The 13,015-nt window shown below is 44.4% G+C and overlaps 1 long non-coding RNA gene across 1 annotated transcript; it reads left to right on the forward strand.

Annotated features, from left to right (window-relative positions):
- LOC102184758 lies at nucleotides 3-11,794 on the forward strand. The gene is made up of 3 exons (XR_310828.3): nucleotides 3-128; nucleotides 9,488-9,736; nucleotides 10,483-11,794. It is a non-coding gene; the product is annotated as an uncharacterized LOC102184758 (long non-coding RNA).

Here is a 13,015-nt window from a genome sequence, read left to right on the forward strand (position 1 = left end):
CATAGCTCAGAAAGCCATGGCCAGTGGGCCTGTGTTAGAAACGCTGTCAAAGGAAGTCCTGAAAGCGAAGGAAATTACACCCGGGGGGTACTCAGACCTACAAGGAGAAAGGAAGAGCTCTGGAAATGGTAAGACACCGATTTCATTTTCAGTGTGTTTGATAGATGATTGATTATTCAGAGAAAAGAAAATAGTGATGAACTGTAGGGTGTTAAACACATGCAGAAGTAAAGTGTACAATAATGCTGATATAAAGGACAGGAAGGGAAAATGAAAGTGTACAGGCTCCACGTTACATGTTACGTGGCGTGCTGTCATTTCAAAGTCGATTATGATAAACTAAAGATGAATATTATAAACTTTAAAACAGCCATTTTCAAAATAACCCAAAGAAATGCAGCCAATAAGCCAATAGAGGAGATAAAATACGAAAGGAAAAAAGAACAAAGAACAGACGAAACTAACAGAAAACATTCAGTGATCTTGTGGGTATAAGCCCAATCATATCGATAATTATATTACATGTAAATGTACTAAATACTCTGAAAGACAGAGACTGACAAGCTGAATAAAAAAAAGCAAGACCAGTCATGTATTATTTAAGAATGAAAAAAGTTAACCATGTAAACATTTATAATAAAAAAGCTAGAGTGGCTATATTAATGCCAAACAAGATAGACCTCAGGACAACAAATATAATCAGAAACAAACAGGAACATTTTATGATGATAAGGTGGCCAACGTATCAATAAACAGAATGATCGTAAAAGCACATACATCAAATAACAGAGCTTCAAACTACACGAAACAAGAACTGACAAAACTGAAAAAAAGAAATAGATAAATTCAAACCTGCTTTGGAAATGTCAGGCCCTTTCTTCTAAGGCTGAAAGGCCACTGAAAGGTGGCCTTTCTTCAAGGCCACCTCTAGAGACTGACCCAAGAGAAATAAAAATAGTTACACAAAGGGGTTTGTACAACAATGTTCATAGCAGATCTACTCATAGTTCATAACAGCTGGAAACTGGAAACCTAAATGTCCATCAATAGGAGAATGGATAAATAATGTGCTTATGCATACAGTGGAATAAGAAATACGAGAAAAAAGAACAAGCCACTAGAGCACAGAATCACACAGAACACAGACCGCGTGATCACATTTTCATGAAGCTGGAGAGCAACCGAAGCTAATTTTTATCGGAAGAAAACAATAGTGGTTGTGTCTAGAGGCAATGGCGGATTGACTGGAAAAGTGATGGAAATGCTCATATTTTGATGGGGTGTCGGTTACATAAGTATGTGCAGTTTCAGAACTGTATACTAAAACTATGCATTTCACTCCAATTAAAAATAAACAAAAAATTTTTAAATCTATGTATTTCAGTATATACATATATACATATGTAAGTTCTTTCTCAATTTAAAATATGGGATGGCAAAAGCAATCAATATAATTCGCACTAACAGAGGGAAAAGAGAGACCTAATAATTGGATTATCTCAATAACGCATTTGAAAAAAATTTAAAATTCAACACCCATTTATGATTTTTAAAATTTTTAGCAAACTGGAAATGGAGGGGAATTTCCTTAATCTGATAAAGTACAGCTGCTAAAAAGTAAAGTCAGTAACAAATATCATTCTGAGTGGCAAAATGTTGAAAACTTTCCTCCTGAGACTAAGAAAAAGATAAAGATGCCAGCTGTCATGACTACTATTCAACACTAAACTGGATATCCTAACCATATCAATAAGCAAGAAAAAGCCATAAAATGCATAAAGATTAGAAAGTCATTATTGTCTAGCAACATGATTGTACACATAAAAAATCCAGAATAATCTAAAAACTACTAAAATTAATTAGTGAATTTAGCGACATCTCTAGATACAAAGTCGCTTCAACAGACCTTTGTGTTTCTGTATGTCAGCAACAAACATAAGAAATAAAAATTTTAAAACAGCATAATTTACAATAACATCCCAAGGCACGAAACTCCTAGGAAAAATTCCTAAGGGAAAATGTGCACATATCTATACTGAAAATTATGAAACATTACTGAGAAATTAACAAACTCAAATAAATGGAACTACATACAAAGATATACTCAGAAACACTATAGATAGGAAATTCCCTGGTGGTTCAGAGGTTAGGACTCCTCACTTCCACTGCAGGGGTTATGGGTTGATCCCTGGTTGAGGAACTAAAATTGGACCAGGCAGTTGGTGAGGCCAAATTTTGATTTATAGATAAATCGAAGTTGAATGCTAAAAATAACACACAGACAGGCAGAAAAGGGTGGAGGATGTGGGGATTAGGGGCAGCAGGGAAGAACTGGGCTTCTCAGGTGGTGCTAGTGATAAAGAACCTGCCTGCCAGTGCAAAAGATGCAGGTTCGATCCCTGGGTTGGAAGATCCCCTGGAGCAGGAAATGGCAACCCACTCCAGTATTGCTGCCTGGGAACTCCCATGGACAGAGGAGCCTGCCAGGGCTACAGTCCATAGTGGCAGGAAAGAGTCAGACATGACTTAGCAACTAAATACCAAGTATGACCACAGTGGCTAAGACTCTGAGCTTAGCAGGAAGTCTGGTTCAATCCCTGGTTGGGGAACTAGATCCCACATGCTGCAATTAAGTAGTTCACATGTTGCAAGTAAGAAATTGCGTTCTGCAGCTAAAAGGTACCACATGCAGTAAGAAGATCAAATATTCCACATGCCACAACTAAGACCCTGCACAGTGAAATAAATATTTTTTAAAACATATGCATGTCTGTGTGCTAAGTCATGTTTGACTCTTTGTGACCCTGCAGACTGTAGCCTGCCAGGCTCTTCTCTCCGAGGGATTTTCCAGGCAAGAATACTGAAGAGGGCTGCCATCCTCCTGCAGGGTGTTTTCCTGACCCAGGGATCAAACCCACATCTCTTACGTCTCTTGCGGGTGGGTTCTTTACCATTAGTGCCAACTGGGAATATGCTCAGCTTCACTAACGTACCATATCTTCCACTGTGCCTGATAGCCTCCAGGCCAAGACTCTATTTAACTCCTAGAGGAAAACAACCCTCTGGTCTTTTGCCAAGAATGAGGGGCAGCATGTGGTTGAAAAGCGTGTGGAATGGAATTTTCTTAAACGTATTTCTATCAAGCCTCATTACAGAGGTACATAATGTCAAACATTCCTAACCCCTCTGAAGCTTCTATAGCATAAATTAGTTTGGTTGTTGCCTCCCCACTAAAAGTTCATATGCAGCTATCTGGAGATGTTAAATCAGTTACTTCTTATCCTTCCGATTTATTTTTGCAGAACTGTGTTGCTATGATCTCTAATCCTCTTTCCCTCAACTTGGTGGGTTTATGCTTTCAAAAAATCCCTTTATTATCTATCGTAGTGGTTTTTTAAGAGGGAATATAAATAAATGCATGTGTTCAGCCTACCTTCCTTACCCAGAAGCCTATCAGAAATGTTCAGTCTAGTGGTTTTCATTTTACTGTTGTTCCTGTAAAAGTTTAAGAGACGCCTTCCTGGTCATCTGGACACTGGTAAGTACTGCCATACGGGCTCAGGGCCCCATTCATATTGATGATTACTTACCCATCTCCTGAAATGTCATATTTTAACTAACTTCTACCACAATGTTTCTCAAACTAGAGGACAGGGCTTTTCTCTATATATGCAGAAAAGTATCCTCACACTTTAAAAATTACTATCAGTGATATGGACCTGGGCTTCCCAGGTGACGCTAGTGGTAAAGATCCAGCCTGCCAATGCAGGAGACATAAGAGACATGGGTTTGATCCCTGGGTCAGGAAGATCCCCTGGAGGAGGACATGGGAACCCACTCCAGTATTCTTGCTTGGGGGATCCCATGGACAGGACCCTGGTGGACTACAGTCCATAGCGTTGCAAAGAGTCAGACATGACTGAAGCAACTTAAGCACACATGCACAATAGGGAACCTCTGAAATCTTTAAACCGAAGAGAGGTTATGTTTAGAGCGCCATCTAAGTCACATTGGCAGCTAGCTGAGCAAAAGTTGAATTTGAGAGGACAAGGTGGAAGGCAGACTGGTGATTAGAAAACAGTTGTAACCCAATGTTGTCCACTTATAGTAGGGGCGGGGAGATGAGCACAGATTTGAAAAATATTTAGGATCCAGGTGATAGTAAATGGATAGTAAAGAGAGAGACTTCCCTGGTGATCCAGGGATTAAGACTCCCAGCTGCCAGTGACCCAGGTTCTATCCCTAGTCAGGGAACTAGACCCCACATAATGCAACTAAGAGTTCCCCATTCCACTAAGAGTTTGTGAGCCACAACTAAAGATCCCACATGCCACAACTAAGGCCTGGCACAGACAAATAAATATAAATAAATAAATCTTTAAAAAACAACTTATTTTTAAAAACAAGGCTCTCCTCCCTTAAAAACAAGATAGCACATGGATTCAACTTGGATTCCAAACTAACAACAACAACAACAAAGAAAAACATAGTGAGCTGTGTTAAGCATCATAGACAGGAAAATAGTAAATCACTGATTTATTTTGGAACAGTTAATTCATTATAATAAATATAGTATTATGGCAGCACAATTGAGATTAATGATGAAATCACTTTCAAGTTTCACAATTTTAACATTTTTGTTTCCTATTATTCCCAGGACCAATCATAACTGTGCAAAATGTTATCAACTGCGCTGTCATACAAACAGACAAATTATCTATTGTTAAGACTAGTTTCTCATTTCTGACAAAATAACATTTGTTTTCTCAAGAAGCTGACATTTTCCAAGGGATTGAAAAAAAATTCCCATTAATAGGTCTATAGAAAACAACATAGAAAAAGAAACATTTTACATCTTGAAAAGCATTAGGCACTAATTGTTTGAATCACAAATGCTAATCCATGCTCTGACTGACCCAGAACATCCCAGCTGATATTCAAAATTTTGTCATCAACTGTATTTTCTTTTTGCAAGCTCAGTTTCTACTCAGCTTCAATTCAGTGCATAAATTTCTCTTCTTATAAATTCTTGAATTAAAACTGGAACAATTTTCATCATGGCTTTTTTTCATAAAATAATAATTAATCATCTAAAAATGGTTTTGATTGAAATAACAAAAACTAGCTTCTGGTACATAATTAGAACATCTGATAAATTTTGATTGGGAACTTGCTTGAAATTCATGCCATTTCAGATACTGAAAAATACATTGATTTTAGTTAAAAAAATTTTTTACAAAGATGTTTATAAATGTTGTTTCAGAATGAAGAGCACTCGAAGTTTGATCTCTCAGTTCTGTAGAACATAATCTTAGGTGAAAAGTATGTATATATACTCTTCAAGATTTTAATTCAACTAAATAACATATTTCTAAGATATCTAATGAAGTATATTTCACATGTAGACAAAAGAAAAAATTAACATTTTATTATGGAAAATTTCAAATGTATACAAAAGTAGAAAGGATAGCACAGTGAACTATCCATTAGTAATAATTAATATAAGTACTAATACAGCATAATAGAAAAATTGTCAACTCTTAGCCAATCTTGTTTCATCCTTATCCCCTTCCCACTAGGGCCCACACTCAACTATTTTAAGCAAATCTCATGCATCATTATTATTTCATCTGCCGACATTTCACTATGCATTACAAGAGGTAAGAACTCTTTAAAATAATATTTTAAAGACTTTAAAAACTCTTTAAAATAATAGGTGTAATATTATTACACCTAAAAGAGTTAAGAATTTCTTAGATTCACCAAATATCCAGTTTGTATTCAAATTTCCTTGATTCAAACAATAAAATTGTAGAATAACAAACCAACAGAAAAACCAACATTAAGTTAAAAATCATTGCAGGTGATAAATTTCCAATATGACAGCCCAAGAAATTCCACAGACCCACTCTGCAGTGGAACTGGTGAAAAGTATAAACAAATAACCATCGAGACTTCCCTGGTTATCCAGTGGCTAAGACTCCACACTCCCAACGCAGGGGGCCCAGGTTCAATCCCTGGTCAGGAAGCTAGATCCAGCATGTTACAACTAAGACCTTCACATGCTGCAACTAAAGATCCTGCATGCCCAACCAAGACCTGGAGCATCCAAATTAATAAATGAAAAAAGAATTTTTTAAGAGATAACCATTCGAAGTGTCTGGAAATGGTCCTAAAAATATATAGCAAATACAGAAACATCTATTGGAGAAAATCTACTAAAAGTTGATGAGTCTTTGAGCCAGAATTGCTCTTTCTCTCTCTCTCTCTCTCTGTCTCTCTCTCTTTCCCTCCCTACTCCCAGCCCAGTGGAGACAAAAACTCCACTCCAGATTGGTACAACCAAGTGCACAGGGCTCACTCTCCCATCAGTTCCCTGTCAGAGGGTTCTTTCTAGGAGGATTAATGCATTGACATTTCTCATCCTGCCCTAAGTCCCTGCTTCTGAGGCTAAGCTATGGACTCTCTTCTGCTCAGCCCTCCCATTCATGGCACATGAGGCTCTACTTTGGGCGTGATACCACTGGGGATTCTGGGGCCTTGGTCATCCCTGCCCTGGCTCCTAAAGTGGTGGTTCCGTGCCAAGAGAGGCAAGCAGAGAAGACCCAAAGCTATGGGCTGTCTTCTGCCACTTGGTCAACTCTTACACAGGGGTATCACTCAGAGGGAAATACATCATTGTCCCCACCCACAGCCGGAGTCCAGCCTCAGAGATTTTGCCTAGGGACAGAAGCAGATTATAAAACAGACAGGTCTAATCTCTTCCCAAAAGAACTGACCTTATCTGCAACAGAGTGGAGAAGTTCAAGCCTAAGGATGCTCTCAAAACAGAAGGATGGGACTTCCCTGGTGGCCAGTGGCTAAGACTCCGTAGTCCCAATGCAGGGGGCCCAGGTTCGATCCCTGGTCAGGGAACTAGATTCCACATGCCCCAACTAAGACCTGGTGTGGACAAATAATAATAAATAAGCAAATATATATACATTTAAAAAAAACAACAACAACAGAAGGATGTGTTGAAAGGCAACTGGAAGAAGAGTGTAGATTCCATGAAGATCAGGCTAACGCATAAGTCAGCTAGTTTGCAGGAGAGAATCAGGGAGAGAAACAGGAGACAGTAACCTCAGGAGCTGTTCCTTCAAAGGAGCCCGAGTCTGTAGAGCAATCTATGTGCCAGGGCATTGTTGAAAGCAACAGATCAACTGGCAATTAACGCATCTTGACAGCTGCACGTGGTCAGGGGAAGAGACGAAGATGATCTGGCCCAAGTCACGGCTAACCGAGGGTGACAGTGGGCAGACCCCAAACTGCACTTCCCTGTGCATCAGAGGTTAACACTTCAGGGACCACAAAGACCAGCGGGAAAGAAAAAAAGCTTCAGAAGTGTGAGGAGGTGGAGGAGATGTGAACTAAGACATTCTAGCAGGGGGTGTGGTGGGTGAGAAGACCCTGCTTTCGCTGGCCGAGACGGTGGGAGGTTCTTAGAGGAAAAACCCAAGGGGTCGTGGAGGTGGGCTTTCCCTGGCCAGGTCATCTGGGAGGGTTTAGGAGTCCCTGTCTCTGTGGATGGATGTCCTGCAGGGTGGCCGTGGGCCAAGCAGGTGTGGAGTACAACCCTTCTGGTAGGTCCTAGCTAATGAGAGAAGAGTGGATATCCATTTCTTGATCCCCAGGCCTGATCTCACCCCTAAAAGGTGACTTTGCTGCGAACAGCGTTCATGGACTTCGTGGGTAGTGAGACATGAAGGGATAAAAGGAGTACAAAAAGAAAATGGTAAAAGACCAAGTGAAATGTGGCATCTCAAAAAAAAAAAAGAAGAAGAAGAAAAAGAAATGTGACATCTCCCAAGGTCCTGTGACCTCGGGTTACTTTTCAGTTTCTTCATCTGCAAAGTGGGGAGAAGGGGGTGGGTGAGGAGGGAGGCTTCATTAAAATGAGCCAGCCAGTCACTAAACAAACAAGGGAGCTACAACAAGCCTGGGGGGTACTCAGAGTTGCTACAACTCTAATTAAAATGTCCAGTTTCCAACAGAAATAGATGAGACAAGCAAATAAGCAGGTGTAAAAAACTAGTAAACAGAAACCTCCGTTAAATAGAGTCAGGAGACAGAAGGGGGAAGCTTTCATGCCCAGCGAGGGCAGCAGAGCCCAACAGGAAGAAGAAAGATACCGCTTTCTTCCTGGCAAGGACTCAGCCAGTGAAAAGCTTTGGATTCTTTGTTTGTGGTAGCCACCCAGATCCTGTTTCCTCTGTAAAAGCCATTTCCTTCCCTTGCCCCGTGGGACCTGCACATGGTCCTTAGTTATAGATCCAGAAATTCCAATTCTCTGTTGAGCCCAATGTTTCTTTTTCTTTTTTTTTTTTTCCGGCTGTGCCAAGTGGCTTGCGGGGATGTTAGTTCCCTGGCCAGGGGTTAAACCTGGTCCCCATGCAGTGGAAGCATGGAGTCCTAACCACTGGACCACCAGGGAAGATAAATATATTTATATAGAACTTGTATCTAAAAAGGAATCTGTATGGGACTAAAAATAACTGCATACAGATGTAGAGAATGGGCTTTAGACACAGCAGGGGAAGGGTGAATTGAGAGTAGCAGTAATGTATATACACTGAGCTGAGTGTAAAATGAAAAGAGGGCTTCCCAGGTGGTTCAGTGGTAAAGAACCTGCCTGCCACTGCAGGAAACGGAGGAGACGAGGGTTTGATCCCCAGAGGGGGAAGATTCCCTGGAGGAGGAAATGGCAACCACTCCAGTATTCTTGCCTGGAGAATCCCAAAGACAGAGGAGCCTGGCAGGCTATAGTCCATGGGGTTGCAAGTCAGACACGACTGAGTGACTGTGCTCTTGTGTAAAATAGGTACCTAGTGATAAGTTACTATATAGCACAGGAGCCCAGCCTGGTGCCCTGTGATGACCTAGAGGGTTGAGACAGGGGAAAGGCAGGGAGGCTCAAAAGAGAGAGAATGTATATATATGATTATGACTGACTCACATTGTTGTATGGCAGAAACTAGCACAACATTGTAAAGCAATTTTCCTCCAATTAAAAAATAAATTAAAAAAATAAAAATGACTGCACGCATGCGTGCACAGTTGGGGCAAATTCTGGACCCAAACGATACAAAGAGACAAAAAAACCCAAGTGCCACTTTTAAAGACAGGATGGCTAACCCTAACCCTGCACACACCACCACCCAAGGGGTAGGCAAACCACCCAAGCCACCACCCCTCTAGCCCACCCCCTGGACACACCCCTGCCCTCACCCCATATAAGGAACAAGCTTGCCCCTCCTCAGGATCAAGCAAACAAGAGTTCCTTCTGGCCCCCAGTAGAGCCTTGCCTGAATTTCTTATCTGGCTTCTGATCAATTTCTATTGATTAAAGAGGCCAAGAACCCTGAGCAGTAACAGTTCCTTGGGCTATACAGTAGGTCAAATAAAACCAGTTTTGCTGTTGAAATAGCTGGCCATCTGTTTGTTTCAGGTCCACACAAAAAAGCATGACTGTTAAACCAGAAAAAGGCAGTCAGCAGAAACTACCTTGTGGGAGTGGCCAGATGCTGGATTTAACAAACAGCTAAAAGGAGCCCTGAAGATGACACTTTCAATTTTCTTCGGAATCCAAATTCAGAGGCAGATGCAGCAGGACTAGAACTGGAAAACGTCTGCTCTGTTGTTCCACCGGGAACGACACAGGCCCTGGTGGCCTCCATGGGACAGTTTCAGTGGGGAGGTAGGTAAAGAAACCAGATTCAGAGAGAAATGGTCACAGCGTGGTTGTCCCAACAAGAAGGAGGATGAGAAGGAACGGGTAGTTAAGAAGGGTGTCAGCTCAACAGAGGTTTTGTTTGACTTTGTTTTGCTTTTTAGGATGAGCTCTTTGGGATATATTCATAGCCCAGGGGGGCTTCCTAGGTGGCAACAGTGGTAAAGAATCCACCTGCCAATGCAGGAGACACAAGAGACGAGGGTTCGATCCCTGGGTTGGGAAGATCCCCAGGAGTAGGAAATGGCAACCCACTTTAGTATTCTTGCCTGGAAAATCCCATGGACAGAGCAGGACAGAGCAGCCTAAGGGCTATAGTCTACGGGGTCACAAAAGAGATGGACACAACTGAGCTGCTGAGCACACACGCATAGGCCGGGCCCTATAGATCAGGAAGGGATGGCTGCCAAAGGGCGACCCAAAGAGGTGGGAGCACACAGCAGAGAGGCCGGCTTTTACAGGAGGAGAGCTTGGGCGGGTGCAGGTGAAGAGGCGTGGACATTAACACGCTGGGAGCCCTCGCCGGGTGAATCTCATTTCTGCACACATTAGCAGAGGCGCTAACTGCCTTTTGTCCCGGACTATCTTTCCAAGAATGTTGGTATATAGCAAACTGTCTGGAAGATAAAGATAATACCCCCATCTGGAGCAGAGGACAAATTTTCTTACTTCCAGCCTAAGTTTTTTTTTTTTTTTCCTCTCTTTAAACAAAGTCTTTTGGCAGTGCCCTGCAACATGTGAGATCTTCATTCCCTGACCAGGAATTGAACGCGCATCCCCTGCACTGGAAGATCAGAGTCTTAACTTCTGCACCACCAGGGAAGTCCCTCCAGTATAATTTTTAATGCCTGCCTCAAGGGCAATGGCAGGTTTGCTTGAAGCCCGTTGTAAAAGATTCTGGTTTCCCTTGTTCAAGGTTCCTCAGTCGTGTGGCAAACCCACTATATGTGCAGCAAACCCGCTGTGTGGCCCCTTTTGGGTCCCTCTGCCTCCCCTTCGTGGGGTCTGAGAAGCAAGGAGGCACCACCATGAAAGTCACGTTGCTCATTGTGCCACCAGTAATCAAGTCATTCATCTCTGGCCCCAGAGTCTCACATCTTCTGCCAGCATCCATAAAACTGTAGCGGGCTGAGCTGTTAGCCCGATCACAGGGTAAACCTCGGACCCTTCACATTCTGGCCAGGAGGTGCCTTTGTAATTGTAAGCCTGGGAAATTGAAGCTCCCCTCTCGGAGGTATGGCAGGGAGAAAGGAGGCTTGAGGTGACATCTTGGAATCCCTGTTGGGCAGGATGGAAGCTGGAGCTAACCAAGGATGGGGAAATGGCTGGTGTGGCGAGTCCAGCTGATGCCTAGTGGGTACCATTCTACTCTGGAATGAAACAGTCCCCGGCCAGCAGCTCCCAGCCAGGCCAGGGAGCAGGCAGCATGGGGGAGGGGATGCACAGGCCGATCAGAGTGTGAATCCAGGTCGGAATTCTGCTGGGCGGAAAGCCAGGAACACAGGAGAATCTGGGTTATGATGAGAGTAGCTCTCAGATTATGACCTCCAGGGGCCTGGCTGGAAAGCAAAGAAAGCTTCAGGGAGAGAACTGATGTGCCGGGAGACAGTGGAGGGGGGAGAACACAGGAGGCTGCAGACAGGAAAGAGACCCCCATGTGGTGGATAGGAAGCTCTGGTCTTAGTGGGATATTACCTTTTTAAAATATATGTATATATCTATTTATTTGGCGGTGCAGGATCTTAGTGGCAGCATGCAGAATCTTGTTAGTTTTGGCACTGGGGACCTTTAGCTGTGGTATGTGGGATCTAGTTCCCTGACCAGGGATCAAACCTGGGGCCCCTACATTGGAAGATCAGGATCTTAGCCACTGGACCACCAGGGAAATCTTGAGGTATTTGTCTTTTAGGCACTGGAGATGGACCCAAATCCTTAATACGGATGTGCTTGTGTGCGTGTTAAGTCACTTCGGTGGTGTCTGACTCTTCACGACCCTATGGATTGTAGCCTTCCAGGAGCCTCTGTCCATGGGATTCTCCTGGCAAAAGTCCTGAAGTGGGTTGCCATGCCCTCCTCCAGGGGATCTTCCCCACAGGGGGATCAAATCCCAGTCTCCTGCGTTGCAGTTGAATTCTTTACCGGCCGAGCCACAGGGGCTGGGGGTAGGTTTGGGACTTAGGGACTTAGAGAGAGGTCTGATGTTTTATCAACCCCTGAGGAAATGGGAGAAGGTGCTGATCAAGGGATAAGTAACAGAGACAGGGATTTGGGGGGTGGAAAACGGTAAAGATTGAAAGACTTGAAATCATCCATTTAACAGGTCTGACAAGAGGGTAGCCAGGGGCAGCATTTTTTAAATAATGTGAACTGAGCCTGAAGGACCTGCTCCTGCCTGAGAGCAGAGACTGCACGAAGTTTTCCCAGAAGCCTTGCAATTAGACAGATTCTTGTTGCTGCACCCAGGCTTACCCTGAGGACTGGGGCGGGGTTGGGGGTGGGTGCATTGCAGGTGCCTGACATCCTTGCATTTGTTGACAGTTGAGGGTCTAGGGTATTTCACAGGTTTCTGGGGCCAGAATGATGTCCACTGGAGAATACAGTGTCTCATCTACCGCTCACCCCTGGAAAGGCTCTGCATCCGGCGCAGGGATGCCCGGGCTTCCCCGGGCCTTCCTGGTGACACCTGGGCGTCTGCTACACCTTTCAGGTGTCTCTGGGTTGCTGAGATCTCCAGGTTGCCCCGGGTTTGTAACAGGGACTCACTGTGACTGAGGGCTCTGGCCAGTCACCAAATGAGAGAGACGGACAACCTCAGCTCTCCTGCCCTTCCCATCCCGGGCAGGCCCCCTGCCTCACCCCCTCCAATTTCAGCCGGGGTCTGAGCGGTCGGGGTTTAGCCCTCCACGCTCCCCGCCCCTCCCACGGGCCTCGGGTGCCTGGAAGCCGCGGGCCCCGGGGGGCCCCCGAGGGCGCAGTGCGCGGCCCAGGCGGCAGGTGGCGGCGTCTCCCCGCGCCCCGCGGCCCCACAGAGCCCCCGGACCGCGCGCACGCCCGCCCTTGACGGTACCGGGAAGCGCCCGGCTCGCGGCGTCTCTGGGCTGGGCCGTCCAAGTGCGGAGGACAGAGGGTAGCGCCTGAGAGGCGCGGGCAGCTCTGGGTGCCGGCGCGACACTCTCGCCTCTGGGACCCGCCGCGCAGCCCCCAAGGGTGCGGCGGCGTCCAGAGGCCGGGAGCCGGCAGAGGGAG

This window comes from Capra hircus, chromosome 19 (assembly GCF_001704415.2).
Source record: "Capra hircus breed San Clemente chromosome 19, ASM170441v1, whole genome shotgun sequence".
NCBI lineage: Eukaryota > Metazoa > Chordata > Mammalia > Artiodactyla > Bovidae > Capra > Capra hircus.